Below are 13,503 nucleotides of genomic sequence, written 5' to 3'. Positions count from 1 at the left end.
TTAAGCCTCTGGTCCTTGAACACTGCATCCAAGTATATTTTTCAGATCATTCTATATAACCAATTCCTTGGGGTTTTTTACTGGTTGTTTTGTTTGTTTGCATGAGGTTATTGTTCTTAAAACTGCTTTTATTATTCTGGAGAAATTCTCATTTAGTGAGTGGATAGCTTTAGTAAATCCACAGGATACAGGAATCTTAATCTTCTTAAATCTTCTAAATTAGGAAAATCTTCATCACTTTCCTCCCTGTTAACTTTTGCACCAAAAGTGAAAGACAGATAAAAATGCAAAAGATAAAGAAATTGTCCTGTGTTTTGTGGAAATCCATGGCTCAGAAGAGCCACTAAAGCAACATGAGGAGTGTACTGTATGTGCTGTTAAGGGATAGCTGATTAGCCAAATGTAACCAGCACACATTGTCTCCTTTGCGGAATTGTAGGGGATGTAGAGAAAATTCGAATTGTTACAGTGGTGATTTAGAAGAAAGGTTGCAGATCCATTGGAATTCAGGTGTAGTCAATCTTACAGCTTCTGTAACAACTTATTATTAAACTGTTTGGAAGGAGTAGCCGAAGCTGGATAGTATGTAAAATTAATAATACATTTTTTCTATACTGTCATCTTAGTTCAAGGAGGGCATTGTACATGAGTCCTATGATGTTGAAACTTTTTTGAAACCCCCGTTAGGTTTGTAGAGATGTCAGGTGTTCCAGAAAAATTGAAGTAATTTGTGACGTGTAAGTTGAGTCTAGCCATTTTCCTAGAAGAGAAACCTAAATGCATAATCATATTAATGTATGACTTACTATTTCCCCATCTGAAAACAGAATCAAATCTTTGTGAATATGCAATCCTTATGATAATTTGGATGGAAATTTAAAACTCCTGGGTGCTTTTAAAGAAAGGGAACGGTAACTCAGATGTCTTGCTCAGTACTTCAACTTCCCTCTGAAGTTTGAGACGTTACAATTTGAAATCATAATGGTGATTTTGTGTGGTCCAGAGGGAGATCACAGAGAGTAGCATGAAATGCTAGATTGATCTCACTCTGAGTTGATCTTCGAGCTCACTGTCTCAGTGCACAGAGAGCATGACATTAACTTAAATGCCAATCTGGTAAATACACACAAAGAATGTTGTGATTTGTAGTTCTCACAAAAGCAGCATATTTAATATGAATTATTTGGGCTCTTGCAAATTGCTGTTGTGGCTGATGATGAAGAGGTTATGCAGGATGCCTGGCTAAGATGTTTTTAACATTGATTCTTTGATCAATGTTACAGAATTTTATACCAATATATTACATCCCGGATGGACTGCACTGATTTTCCTCAAACAAGATATGTATTACTAATAGTTGCAAATCTTTAGCATGTTTTTGTTTGGTTAGTTATTCTGGGTTTGGGTTTTTTTAACAGGTTTTTGTCCTGTGGTTTGGGTATGAAATGATGAGTGATGGTAAAATGGAGGCAAAACTTTGGGAGCAAACAGTAAAATCTGCATCAACAAATCAAGTTCTACTCCTTTTGTGGCCCTTAAGAACAGAAAGAGTCCTGGGATTCTGGGAAGAAGTTTCTTCTGACTCGTATCTGCTGTATGGCTTCTTATGTGATTTACAGTACATTTTGTGGGGGGTGTGCCTGTTGTTTTGGGTTTGGTTTATTTTTTTTTTTTTCTTTAGAGGAGGGTGTTGATTTTTTTGCTGAAATCCGTATTTGTATACTGCTTTTCAGTAAAATTACTTCAGAGCTCCAGAAAACATTTTCTTCAATGCTTTAAATACAAATTTGGATACAGAACTGGAGACATATTTATTTGTTTCATTTTAATGCTAAATCTACTAACTTGAAGGTTAGGCTATTTAAAAGAATGAATTGAATGTACTCTAGCTGTACTTAGGTTATTTTACCACTGCTCGATTTATAGTTAGTTCTGGATTTTGTTTTGAGTTTAAGTAAGTTTTCCCCTACTTGCTGTGTTAAAGGCTTAGGACTACCAGTGCTTGGTAACAAATTAAGAAGTTTCATAGACAGCAGAACTTGCCAGTTTGTGTGCACATGTAAGCCTGCTTGGGGTTCTCCTTAATTAAGTGATGTAGATGTGCTTTACCATTCAAAAACCGGTGTGATGAAACCCTGTTCTGCCTGGGCTGTGTTCATACAAGCCTGATATAAACATGATTAGAAGGGGTCTGGTTTTTTGTTTGTTTTACAACATAGGTGTTTTTAAGACTTAGGTGATCTTTTATTCAGAAGGAATACTAAGGAAAATTTCAGAGAAACCAAACAGAAGTGAAAAACTAAGGATTACAGTTGTTTGGGGTTTTTTTGTTTTTGTTTTTTTTTTTTTAGATCACCTATTTTTGTCAGTCGTACAGAGAACAGAAGGCCTTATGGCAAAAACAAAGTAAAATACTGAGTGGAATTTTTAGTAATCAGGACAACTTATTTAAAGATAGTTTGTTTCTGTAGTGTACTGAAATGTATAGTGTCACAACTGTGGCATAACTCTGAGTCACTTCTGAAAGTAGGATTTAGTCACTCGTACTCTGGAATGTTTTCATTATAACCAAGTGCTGTGTTTCACATTACTGGATTACTAAGCAAAGGGACATTTCAGAGCTCTGGGTTCAAAAATACGACGGGTCACGTGAAAACATCCCAGAGCATAAGTAGCAGAAAGCTTGCTTGCTTTGCCAGAAATATGGAGTAGTGGGGCTTTCAGTCACCAGTTGCTTAAATATCTGTAGTATCTGCAGAGTAATTCCAGCTGTAAGAACTTAAATTATCTTCTACAAATTAATTTCAGATGCTTCTTGCTGCATTGATTAGGTTTTAATAGGAGAGGGAGAAATATTTTTTTTCCCCAAAGCTGGCTGTTTCAGTTAAGAGTGAGGGGGAAGGTAACAAGATGCTGAGGTTTGTTAATGGAAGAGTGCGTACAGGACTTCTGGTACATGGATTTGGGGTTAGACCAGTGGGCCTCATCAGGTAGTAGTGGAACTGACATCTTGGACGCTGCAGCAGTATTTGATAATTTCAGAAAGTGGGGTTAGCATTAGTGATTTGTGAATTCCATTTCTTTCTCTGGTCAGTGATAATTAGCGTCTTGCTGTTGTTCCTTCCCTGTTTCATTCTGCCTTCTCTAGCAAATTCTGCTTTCTATTCCTTTTGTTATGATAATTGGTTTACTATTCCTAAAATAATAATGTTCCCAGAATACCTTTGAATAAAAAAAGCTCTGGGTTTGTCTTCAACTGCTGCTGTTATTCTAGCTTGAAAGTCAATTTGCAAACTGCAGATCTACCTGGGCTTCCCTTAGTTGAGCACGTTTTCTGTGCTGTCTTTAGAAGCACTGCATATTCTGAGCCATCTGGTGATGTGAAGTTTCTAAAATCTGTTGTCAGTGTTTTAAGAGTTCAATGTGTATGGTATTCAAAAATTACTGATGCCATGATGAGCAAAGGAAAAAGAAGAAGGAAGGTACTTGTATTGCTAAAGAATGATCTGGGTTGCTTGAACAAGAAAGCCTGTCATTCAGAATTCGTCTTGTGGTGAATGGAACTTGCAAGAAAACTAACGAGAGAATAGTGTTGCATTAGAAAGCCAGAAGTATCTTCACAGAGTATCCCCATCCTTTCCACAGTAAAAACTTTCTTAAGAGTAAAACCACTCATATATGTACAAATGTAAACTTGAGATGTTTTCCTTTAAATGTTTTTCTGCTAGCACCTTTCTTTCCACCCTTTTTGAGATTCTTCTAGTCCTAATGCCACAGTACCATGTTCTCTGGGATCTTCTGGAGCCAAAAAAAGAAAACAAAGTTTGGGTAATGCATTTGGAAGTCAGATCTAATTTGGAAGAGCACAATGGCTAGGAGCTTAATTGTCAGAGTTGAACGGGTGAGAGTCTGGAGGAAATGCCATAGAAGTAGTTGTTTCTCTGTTAAAGTCAGGATGGTGAAATATTTTTAAAGCATGATTACATATAGGTTGACTTGGAGGGATTTGATACTCTTATAAAATTCAGTTGTCTCTGAATCTGTAACTTTTGGTTATGGCTAAGTACTGAGTTGCTGACTCCAGAGAACTTCTGGAGACATTGTTGAATTATATATGGCATGGCACGAGCTGTATGTGCAGAGGATGACTTAAGATATATTCTTTAAATATTTGTCTCAGCAAAATTTTCTGAAATTTGAGACTGATTTATTTTATGGGCACAAATATAATCCCAGTGATTAAAAAATCAAATACGTATTATTCAGGTATTAACTTGGATGTCCTGCAAAGGCTGGAGTTTGGTGATTGTATGTTCTGAAATCACTTGAGTCCTTGGAGTGGAAAGAATTGAAAGATCTTTTTTATATCAGTGTGATTCATGTGTCTTAAAGGATCTTGGGTCAATCAAGAAAGAAACTGTAAAAGAGTTGTTTCTAGAGTTATTTAATAAATTTAATTTCAGATAGTAATTTTTCCAGGAAGGCAAAGATGTTTGTTTATAATATTAAATAGAAGTTCACAATTCTCTCTCACCACCTTTTTTTAGAACCAAAGCAAAAGAAAGGCTCAGACTATTACAAAATTTCTGAAGGGGTCACTCAAATTCCCCTTCCTCTTTTTATAGGGAAAAGAAACATAATTTCCATCTTAGGGTTTTAACAAAGTCAGTTGGATGTCTTTCCATTACTGCCTGCTATTTGTTTTTTTTAACCATTTCAGTATTATTTCCTCACTAATGAACAGCTGACCACTGATTATTAACATACACAAACTATGATTATTTCCAGCACTCTCAATCAGCAGGGATTTGTGCAAATCTGTATATTAAATGACAGTATATAGAGGCTGAGGAAGTAAGAAGCTGAAAACACATGAAGTGTGTAGATATGTGATTGTTGCAATACCTCAGTCACATTAGGTCGACAAATCTGCATGTTCCAGTTCTGGCAAAGTAGATCTATTTTGCCTGCTTTATTTCTGTTTTAAGGTAGTGTGAGATCATAAAGAGTTACTCCCCGCACCCCCCCCACCACCCCCACCCCCCTGCCCTGTTTCTCTCTACATGCCACTTTCAAAAGGAGAAAACATAACTTCAAATAACAGGGAACATTGGTGACCCTACTTTTTTTTGTGGTTTATGACTCTGATCTAGCAGAGCTGAAACTAAACCACTGAGCAGCATTTCCACTGCTGTTCCACTACAGCCATGGGGTTTTTACAGTTTAATTATGTATTCTTGATTTTTTATATGTATCTGTGATTGTGTATGCCTATCTGGTAATACAGTCACACCTTAAAAATTCCTGAGAGATGTAAATAAATAATGTGAACTATTACTTTGTTTCCCAGTGTTCCATTTGCCTGGGTGCTTTTCTTTTTCCCAGTCTTGTAATTTGGGCACAGACTTGGTTGCCACAAGAGAAAGAACTGGAACAACTCTACCTATTCTGTCACATCTATTATAATGTAAAATGTGGAAATGGGTAAAGACATTTAGCTGATTCTTTTCCACCTAGGGATTACAAATAGGAAAAATCCGTTTTAGAAAAAGACAATCCCTAAATATATCCATATTCCTCTAAACAGTCATAATTGTTTGGTGTGAACGTAAAAATGCAGTTGCTTGGAAACACAGACCTTCTGTTATCCAGATGTAGCTCTGCTGAATAAAAGACGTGCAGAACATCAACGCTCCAGATTTCACGTTATGCAAGATACCCACTAAAGCTGTCAAAAGCAGTGTTTTAAGAAAGACCTAATTGTTTCTGCATTTCACTGGGAATTGTGTTCTATTATTGACTACCAGTAACTTCAACAGCGGATTAGAACTCAATCGGTGGGCTCTAACTATCCAGCTACCGTGTTTTTGTCCGGGGGTGGTGGGGGGGAAGTTTGTTTATACTGGAAACAGCAGATGAAATTGAAACTCAATGTTGTAGAAGTATGTGTCAGTGAGCAACATTAAAGTAGGAAGGTAGGTAAACAGAGCGGGGTGCCAGAGCAAGGGGAATTAGCTCAAATGGTAGAGCGCTCGCTTAGCATGCGAGAGGTAGCGGGATCGATGCCCGCATTCTCCATTTGTTACTTGCAAGAGTTGCTTTTTATCACTACTGTAAGCAATACTTTTTTTCAGTTACTACTTGTAATTTTTTTCCTGTTTTGAAAAAGAGAGACTTGTAAATTTCTATTTTGTCTAAAATTAGGGTAACTGTGTGCACCAAAAAGAAATAAATACTATTATTTATATATTATATATTATTTATATATTATATATTATATATTTATATAATATATATAATAATATATATTATTTATATATTATATATATAGAAAGAAATAAATAATGGCTTTTGTTCCTGTTAATGGGTAATTGACAGATGCTGCCATTTCTTCTGGATTTTGGCTGTGATACAGATTTAGTTTCCTGTTTACACTACCTTATATTGTGGGGCTATTTTAATTTTAATCTTTACAAAACTGCTACAGAAAAATGGCTGTAAAATGAATTTTAAGAAGCACGTGCACAATATGCATGATTTAAGTTGTTAATGTTGATCAAAGATGAGTTTGTGGTTTTTTTTAAGTGCTGATTATTTTCTTATAATGGGCTGAGGAAGAAATTGAGTGAAATTGTGAGAGACTGAGTGTCACTTGCAGCTCAGATTAGGAACAAGCGTGTTGTGCCCATCCTAGCTACAACAGGTGCAAGGTAGCTGAAGAGACTAATTCTGTGGTAAGCTGATGATTATGTAGACAACCACATGCTTCTATGTTTTCTTACAGACAATTTCACTAACTTTTCATATAATGAGAAAGCATGCTCACACCAAAAGTGAACGCACTTGTAAGGAACAGAAGCATATTTTATTTCTTATATTACCGAATGCTTTTGTGAAGGAATTGTTTTTCAGAGAGTTCATAAGTATTTCGGAGTCTGCTAATGGAGACTGTTTTCCTGTTTTATTTGCTGTAAGAAATGGTATGTGTTAGTAGCTACGCTTTTTCTTTCACAAACCAGTATGAAAATGTTGTCCTACCATAGGTACTCAGTCTCTCAAAACACTGGAGAATGCGGGCATCGATCCCGCTACCTCTCGCATGCTAAGCGAGCGCTCTACCATTTGAGCTAATTCCCCTTGCTTAGTACTGTCAGGGGCGGACTTACTTCTGCTGAATCATAGCTTGGCTGCTTTAGAATTATTTTTGTTGAGTCTGTCTGCCTATTTAGTAAGACCGAATCATCGTGGCATTTATTTGGAAAGCCTGGTAGCTTAAAAATCAGAATACTCAGTTGACATATGAGAAGCATACTGATGCATTTTCTGCTTTGTGACTCTGATAATACTTTCCTTCCTCTGCTGTTTATTCAGGAGTGGGAGAGAGCTATTTTTTTTACCTCTGTTACAATGTGTGTACCAAAAGACTTGTAAATCTAGAAAGTATACTGCCAGAAGTCATTGAAGGGTAATGAGATTTTACTTTTCCTTGTTTGTCAAGTCTTTTTATTTTCTTTTCCAGCTTTATTTTCTAATTACCTGTATATAAATTATAAATACAATGGTTTAGCAGTTCACGTTTATCATAGTTTGTGGAAAGTATTCATTTATATCCTACCAAATTATATTCTAGGTATTTCTACTTTTTTGTATTGACTTCATTGTTTCAGTTAAAATAGTACTGCATCTTAAATATATGGGGTTACTAAAAATATTTCAGAAATAAAAAAATACAAGTGTAGTCATACTGACTTTGCAGTAAGAATCAATTCCCAGGTTATTAAATCAAGGAATGCTTTCTGGATTTAAAGAAAGAAAATGTAGTTTACAGTGAGCATGGTCACACTGATACACTATACACAACAAAGGCAATGAAAATTATGTAATAAAAGGATTTCTCACTTGCTGTTTAAATGCAGAAAAGTAAGTTCTGCTAGCAAAGTAAACTGTGCAGCACACACACACAATACATGTGCTAGCGGTGTTCCCTAATGGATTTAGCTTACTGGATCACAGCATACAGTCAAAAGAAAATAAATTATGAAATTAAGCATCAGATAGTTACAACTTGTCTAAAGTAAGGTAGTACTCTAAATCTATCACAATCCAGATTCAGGCCAAGATGTGGAACTAAAACCACAGTATCACTGCAAATGTTCTAGAATGTAAATAGTCTCCTGCCTTACCTCAATCTCTGTACAACAATAAATAAAAAGTTGTTCTTGCCATTTCTTGCACTATATTGTAATTGACTTTATCTGCCTCACTGGAGTAAACTTGAGGGGGAAAACATATGCAAAAGTGCTTTCAGTCCTTCTCACAGGCACATATCTCAGGCTTAATGATGGCGCAATGCACATCTGCAGCTGGGATCTCTCCCGTATCGTGTTTCACAAGGTTCAGCTCTACGTACAGTTTCTTTATCTACTCTGTGCAGTCTGATTCAGTATGAAAATGACGGTTTACTTCTCCCTGGTTTTCATGCCCAAATCGCACTCTGCTGCCCTTGAAAAGGCCTAAGGCTTGGACAGGTCAGCTCACGGGAAAACAGTTTATTTGATGCCAAAGTTAGATAAGGGTAAGGAAAGACCTCTGCAATAGTACTATTTTCAGTGATTAAAATATGTATTTCATATAATTGACAACCCATTATTTTGTGATCTTGAATTTGTTGAGATTGCTAATTTTTTTTCTAAGATGATGAGTAAAACTTTTAATTTCTCCAGTTGGTTGAGAGAACTCCCTTACCTGCATGGCTGAAAATAACTTGACCTTCTTAGTCCCATTTTTAGCTTTCTCAAGGTTATTTCAGCTGTGAAGGCTTTTGTGTCCGCATAGTTTCATTTAACACAGATCACTTTGATGCATCTCTTTGACGACACTAATGTAAACTGAAGCGAGCAAACTTAATGAGGTTTGACTTTTGCTTTCTACATGGTTTTCTTAGGAGATGTCAGGGAAGATGCGAGTTTTGTATTATCTTCAAGCTGCTCCACTGTGTTTCTCTGTGACGTGACTTTCCTCAACACAGAAAAAGCAACTGCCCTCTTCAAAGAAGGTGAGTTGGGTGGCACTGAAAGGCTGCAGGTCGTGAGTTTGTCATGCAAATTAGCATGAAGCATCTTACCACATTACTTGGGGACTTTGTCATCTTGGACAAAAAAATATACAAGTTCAAGGTCAAATGGTCATGAGTGCTCTGAACACTTGCCCTGGGGTTACTACCCATGATAAGGGAGCAGTCGGTAAAGGGAAGGAGTTTGCATTTGTGGTTAGTAAAATCTATGGTTATGGGATAAAATAGTGTACTGTGGGAGTAATTAGCTCAAACGGTAGAGTACGTGCTTTGCATGTGACAGGTAGTGGGATCGATGCCTGCGTTCCCCAACGTTGTGTTTTGTGGTGGGAGAAAAACAAGTTAACCACAAAGATGTTTTCATGTATTGAATTGGAATTTTGAAGTAAAATAAGCTCTTATTTTTTAGATGTACATGGTTTATTTCTTAAACGCTGCGATATGTTTGACTAGAATAAATTAGAATAATTAACTTGTATTTAGAATAAAAATAAATAGAAAATTACTTTTATAGGGAGAAACCCAAATGCCAGAATGTGCTTCCTCTCATGAATTGCAAGTAATAAACTTTTAAAAAATTATTTTATACACCTGGAAAACATGTCTTTTCTGGATTGTCTTGTTTCTTACTGCTTCATTTGGAAATGCTAAATGAAATTCTAAAAAATTGTCACCTGTTTTGAAATCAAAGTGGAATTTTCATTTGTGACTAGAGAAACCAGAGCAAGAGAGAAAACTCTTACTACAGGCATAGAACTGCAACTTTAAATACACCCTGAAGATCAGAGTTTCATGATTTCTACTAACAGTAAGCAGCAAGGGGAATTAGCTCAAATGGTAGAGCGCTCGCTTAGCATGCGAGAGGTAGCGGGATCGATGCCCGCATTCTCCAGTGTTTTCTTCAACAGTAATTGTTATACCGAGAAGCAGAAACTACCGAAACAAAGTATGTAATTATTTTGGTAAACTCAGTTTTGTTTTAATTGGGGTAAAACCGGTATTTTTTTCCTTCTTCCCTTCCTTCCTCTGCTTGCTGTACTACTAAAATCAGGCTTACATAACCACATATATCAGTCCTCTGTCGTAACTGTTGACTCTTCCTGGCCAGTTTAAGCCAAATTTCTCAGAAACAGAATTCTGTCATACAATGTTTTCCCACGCTTTATGAAAAATAATGGATGAATGATGGTTAGATACCTGAATCAGCGTGTCTTTTGGATCAGACAGTGGAAAATAGCAGTTTAGGAATGCTTGCTCTTCCCTAGCTACTCCTTGTAGTCCCTGTCCAGATATACAGGATTTTCTTTTCATTTACAATCTTTGTGAAGCTGTAGTATGATCTGGATTGGTCAATTCAAGTGTAAGGGTAAAAGTTGTCACCTCTTTCCCCCCCAGGTCCATGTCCTAGAAAGCACACTACAGCAAATGTATCTTTTAGCATGACCTGTGTGCAGGTTATAATTGTGCTCTTTAGCCTTCTTGCTTCCATTTTCACAGAGCTGCTTTTAAGAGGCTAATGTTTGCCATACTTGTGTTAGAACTTCAGAGATAACCTCGACCATCTAACTGAGTCACTGACTTCCCCTAACACCTTACTGTTTTCTTCTGATCCTTCTCCAGATGTTGTGTGTTTCTTCATAGTGCACTTGCCCCTGACCCTTCTAGAAGCAACTGCAGGCTGCACAGCAAGTGCAGCTTTTTAGGTCTTAGTGACCAGTGCTGCTAAATCTGTTCTGAGTGTTAACTAAGCACTTTACAGTGTGCAAAAAGGCCTACTTATTTCCTTACATCTCCTGTCTGTTCATGGCTGATGAAGAAAATGTGCATGGAACTAGCAAAAGACTGTTATTATTCCAGTTTTTGGCATGCCTCCCTTATACTTTGGAGGCTGAAAACTTAACCTTCCCCTTGAACACTTGGGCACACCTAAAAAAGTGGTACCAGTCTGGTGACTATTTTCAGTATGATTAGTAGACAGAAGATGCCTAGAATGATCATACGAAATGCCATCATTCTGGCAACGGTCTGGGACACACTTATAGCTACAGTGTACAGGCTTATTTTCAGCAGGGTTGTTCTCAGTGCACATCGTGTTGACGCTGGGTTCTTGTCCTACCAACATCCTTTAGTAAACCTGCCTTGTATAAAATGATTTCTGATCATTATCTTTGATACACGATTTCTTATCAACGGTTGTAAGAAGCGTGGACGAAGATAACTTGTGCACCCATATCTCAGGAATATCTAATGATAAACCTTTTCAGAGAAGGAATACCTTTCCTTCTTTTAGGATGACCACTGAGTATTCCAAGATCTCTTCCATTAAGAGAATAGATTGATTTATTGTTTTTCCCTCTTACTCTTCATGAAGTGAGGGCGGAGTACATAGTTTGGAATATCTCTCAGTAACATCCATCTTCAAGTTTGCCAAAAGGGCTATGCAAGGATTCTAACCTGCTTGTTGCACTTTAGAACAGAGTATATAAAGCAGTTGTGCTGCTTTGTACAGCTAAGGGAGATCTACACAGCATTGTATTTTTCTATTAAAAAATAACCAGTACCAGACACTTGGGAACATTATTGCTTATTCCACAGGAAATAGCTTACCTATTGGGGTCATTCTCACATGTACAGTTAAAACAGCACTAAGTCTGCTTTAGCTTCCTGATCCTGGGACTGCTTTTTTCAATAATTGAGAGGAAGCTGAGAACAATAAGGAAATATTTAGATGGATTTCTACAGCTAGCCCCTGTATTGCTTAGAACCTGAATCAGGCCCATAACGATGTTTACTTTGTATTCGTTGATATTGATTTCAGTTTGGTAGGAGTGTTTATCCATCATGCAGATTCTGTGAGAGACTACTAATAAGGGTCAGAGAGGCAATTATTTTTTAAAAGTGACAGGAACCGTGTGATCTGGGTACGTAAGTGTTACACAGCGATGGAACTGTCAACCAGGCAGATGTTGCCAAGACTGTTTAAAAAGATACTGCAATGAAAGGCCCAATTAATGAAAAAAATTCTGCCTATATAATGTCCTTTAGCTTCATTGTTCCTGAGTATCAGCTTAAGAGCCTAATGGCTGTTCTTTGCATGCCAAAATACAGGCTAAGAACTAGCTGGATGATGGAGGTGCCTCCCCTTTCTTCACCTTCCCACCCACATGTACATGTACTGAGCAGAGGTAACATACTACAGGCCTAAAACTGAAATAAAGTCATAAATACCAGTGCAGGTACCCCCCTAGCCTTAATATATTGTTGGAGGTTGAAAGCTCAGCTCACTCAATGGACATTTTGTGCCTGAATAGATAGGTTCAGTTCTTTCTGGCTTTAAATTGTAGATGTAGTAACGTGCAGTTACGTCCTGAAATCGCGTTTGCATTCTCCAGGCTGAAGTCTGGACCTGGTGCTGCTGGAAAAGATTGGCAACTGGAAAGTGCTCCTGATGAAGAACTAGAACCAGGAAGGAAATCTTCCCTGGCTCCCAATTCAGTAAGCTTGAGCCAACCTTTTCCTCATTGGGTGAGAAATGCAAACTCTGAGGGGTCTGTTGTGGTTACTACTTCTGGGACAGGGGAAGGAAATGACACTTCAGTACTACAGCACTGGGCAGCATGAAAGACTATGACAAGAAAAAGCAATTGTAAGAACAGCCACTTCATCAGCTTTTTTTTGTGTGTGTGTTTCTGAGGTGTTCAAATTGGAAACTTTATACTTAATTAAGAAAGTGGTTCCACTTTTCTAATGCAAATCCAAAGATGCAAAGAAAAGCAATCCAAACCTCTTCTTACCCTAGCTAGTAGAGAGGTGGGACGTGATAAGGAGTCATTGAACCAACCAAATCAATGTCTCCTCTGCTATCAAAATGTAGGGCACAGAGAGAATGCTTTTGGGATCTACAAGTAATTATATAGTAATTATATAAATATAATTAGGTCTTCTGCTCAGATTTTGTGAACTACTATTTCTCATAGTAGCAAATACAATGCTTTCGTTTTCCTTATCAGTTTGGAGTCCAAAGATGCCAAGCAGAAGGGAAGTCTGGTTGTGCTTGTACAGACAAACTGTACTCTCATAACCTTACAACCCACAACTAACTAGCATTTTGGTTTTGAGCATTAAATAATTCAAGCTGACGCAAGACTGTCTGTAAACGTTCTTGTAAGGTGGCAATGCAAACTGAGAATTGGATGACAGCCTCCATACTGACTGCCAGTTTACCTCACAAATGATTAATTCCATGCTTTTAAAGTCAACTATGCATGTATTTTTACACTATGTGTGGTCTTGCAGACTCAGAATAAAAATGCAAAATGCTTACTATCTTCAGTCCATAGTGCTGTATCCAGATGGCAAGTTACGTAGCAACTCTCATTATGAAATTAGATAAATACAGTGCAAAAGTGAGATAGAATCACTTCCCTGAC

The 13,503-nt window shown here is 37.3% G+C and overlaps 3 non-coding genes across 3 annotated transcripts; 2 read left to right on the top strand and 1 right to left on the bottom strand.

The window, feature by feature from the left end:
• The first annotated feature begins 6,005 nt into the window (after positions 1-6,005).
• On the top strand, positions 6,006-6,078 carry TRNAA-AGC. Its single transcript has one exon. It is a non-coding gene; the product is annotated as a tRNA-Ala (tRNA).
• A 986-nt stretch (positions 6,079-7,064) lies between these two features.
• Positions 7,065-7,137, bottom strand: TRNAA-AGC. The gene has a single exon. It is a non-coding gene; the product is annotated as a tRNA-Ala (tRNA).
• Positions 7,138-9,892: 2,755 nt separating this feature from the next.
• Positions 9,893-9,965, top strand: TRNAA-AGC. Its single transcript has one exon. It is a non-coding gene; the product is annotated as a tRNA-Ala (tRNA).
• Positions 9,966-13,503: the final 3,538 nt, after the last annotated feature.

The sequence above is a fragment of the Falco naumanni genome, chromosome 3 (assembly GCF_017639655.2).
Source record: "Falco naumanni isolate bFalNau1 chromosome 3, bFalNau1.pat, whole genome shotgun sequence".
Lineage (NCBI taxonomy): Eukaryota > Metazoa > Chordata > Aves > Falconiformes > Falconidae > Falco > Falco naumanni.
Note: the sequence above shows the minus strand (reverse complement) of the source record. Positions and strands in the feature narration are given on the sequence as shown.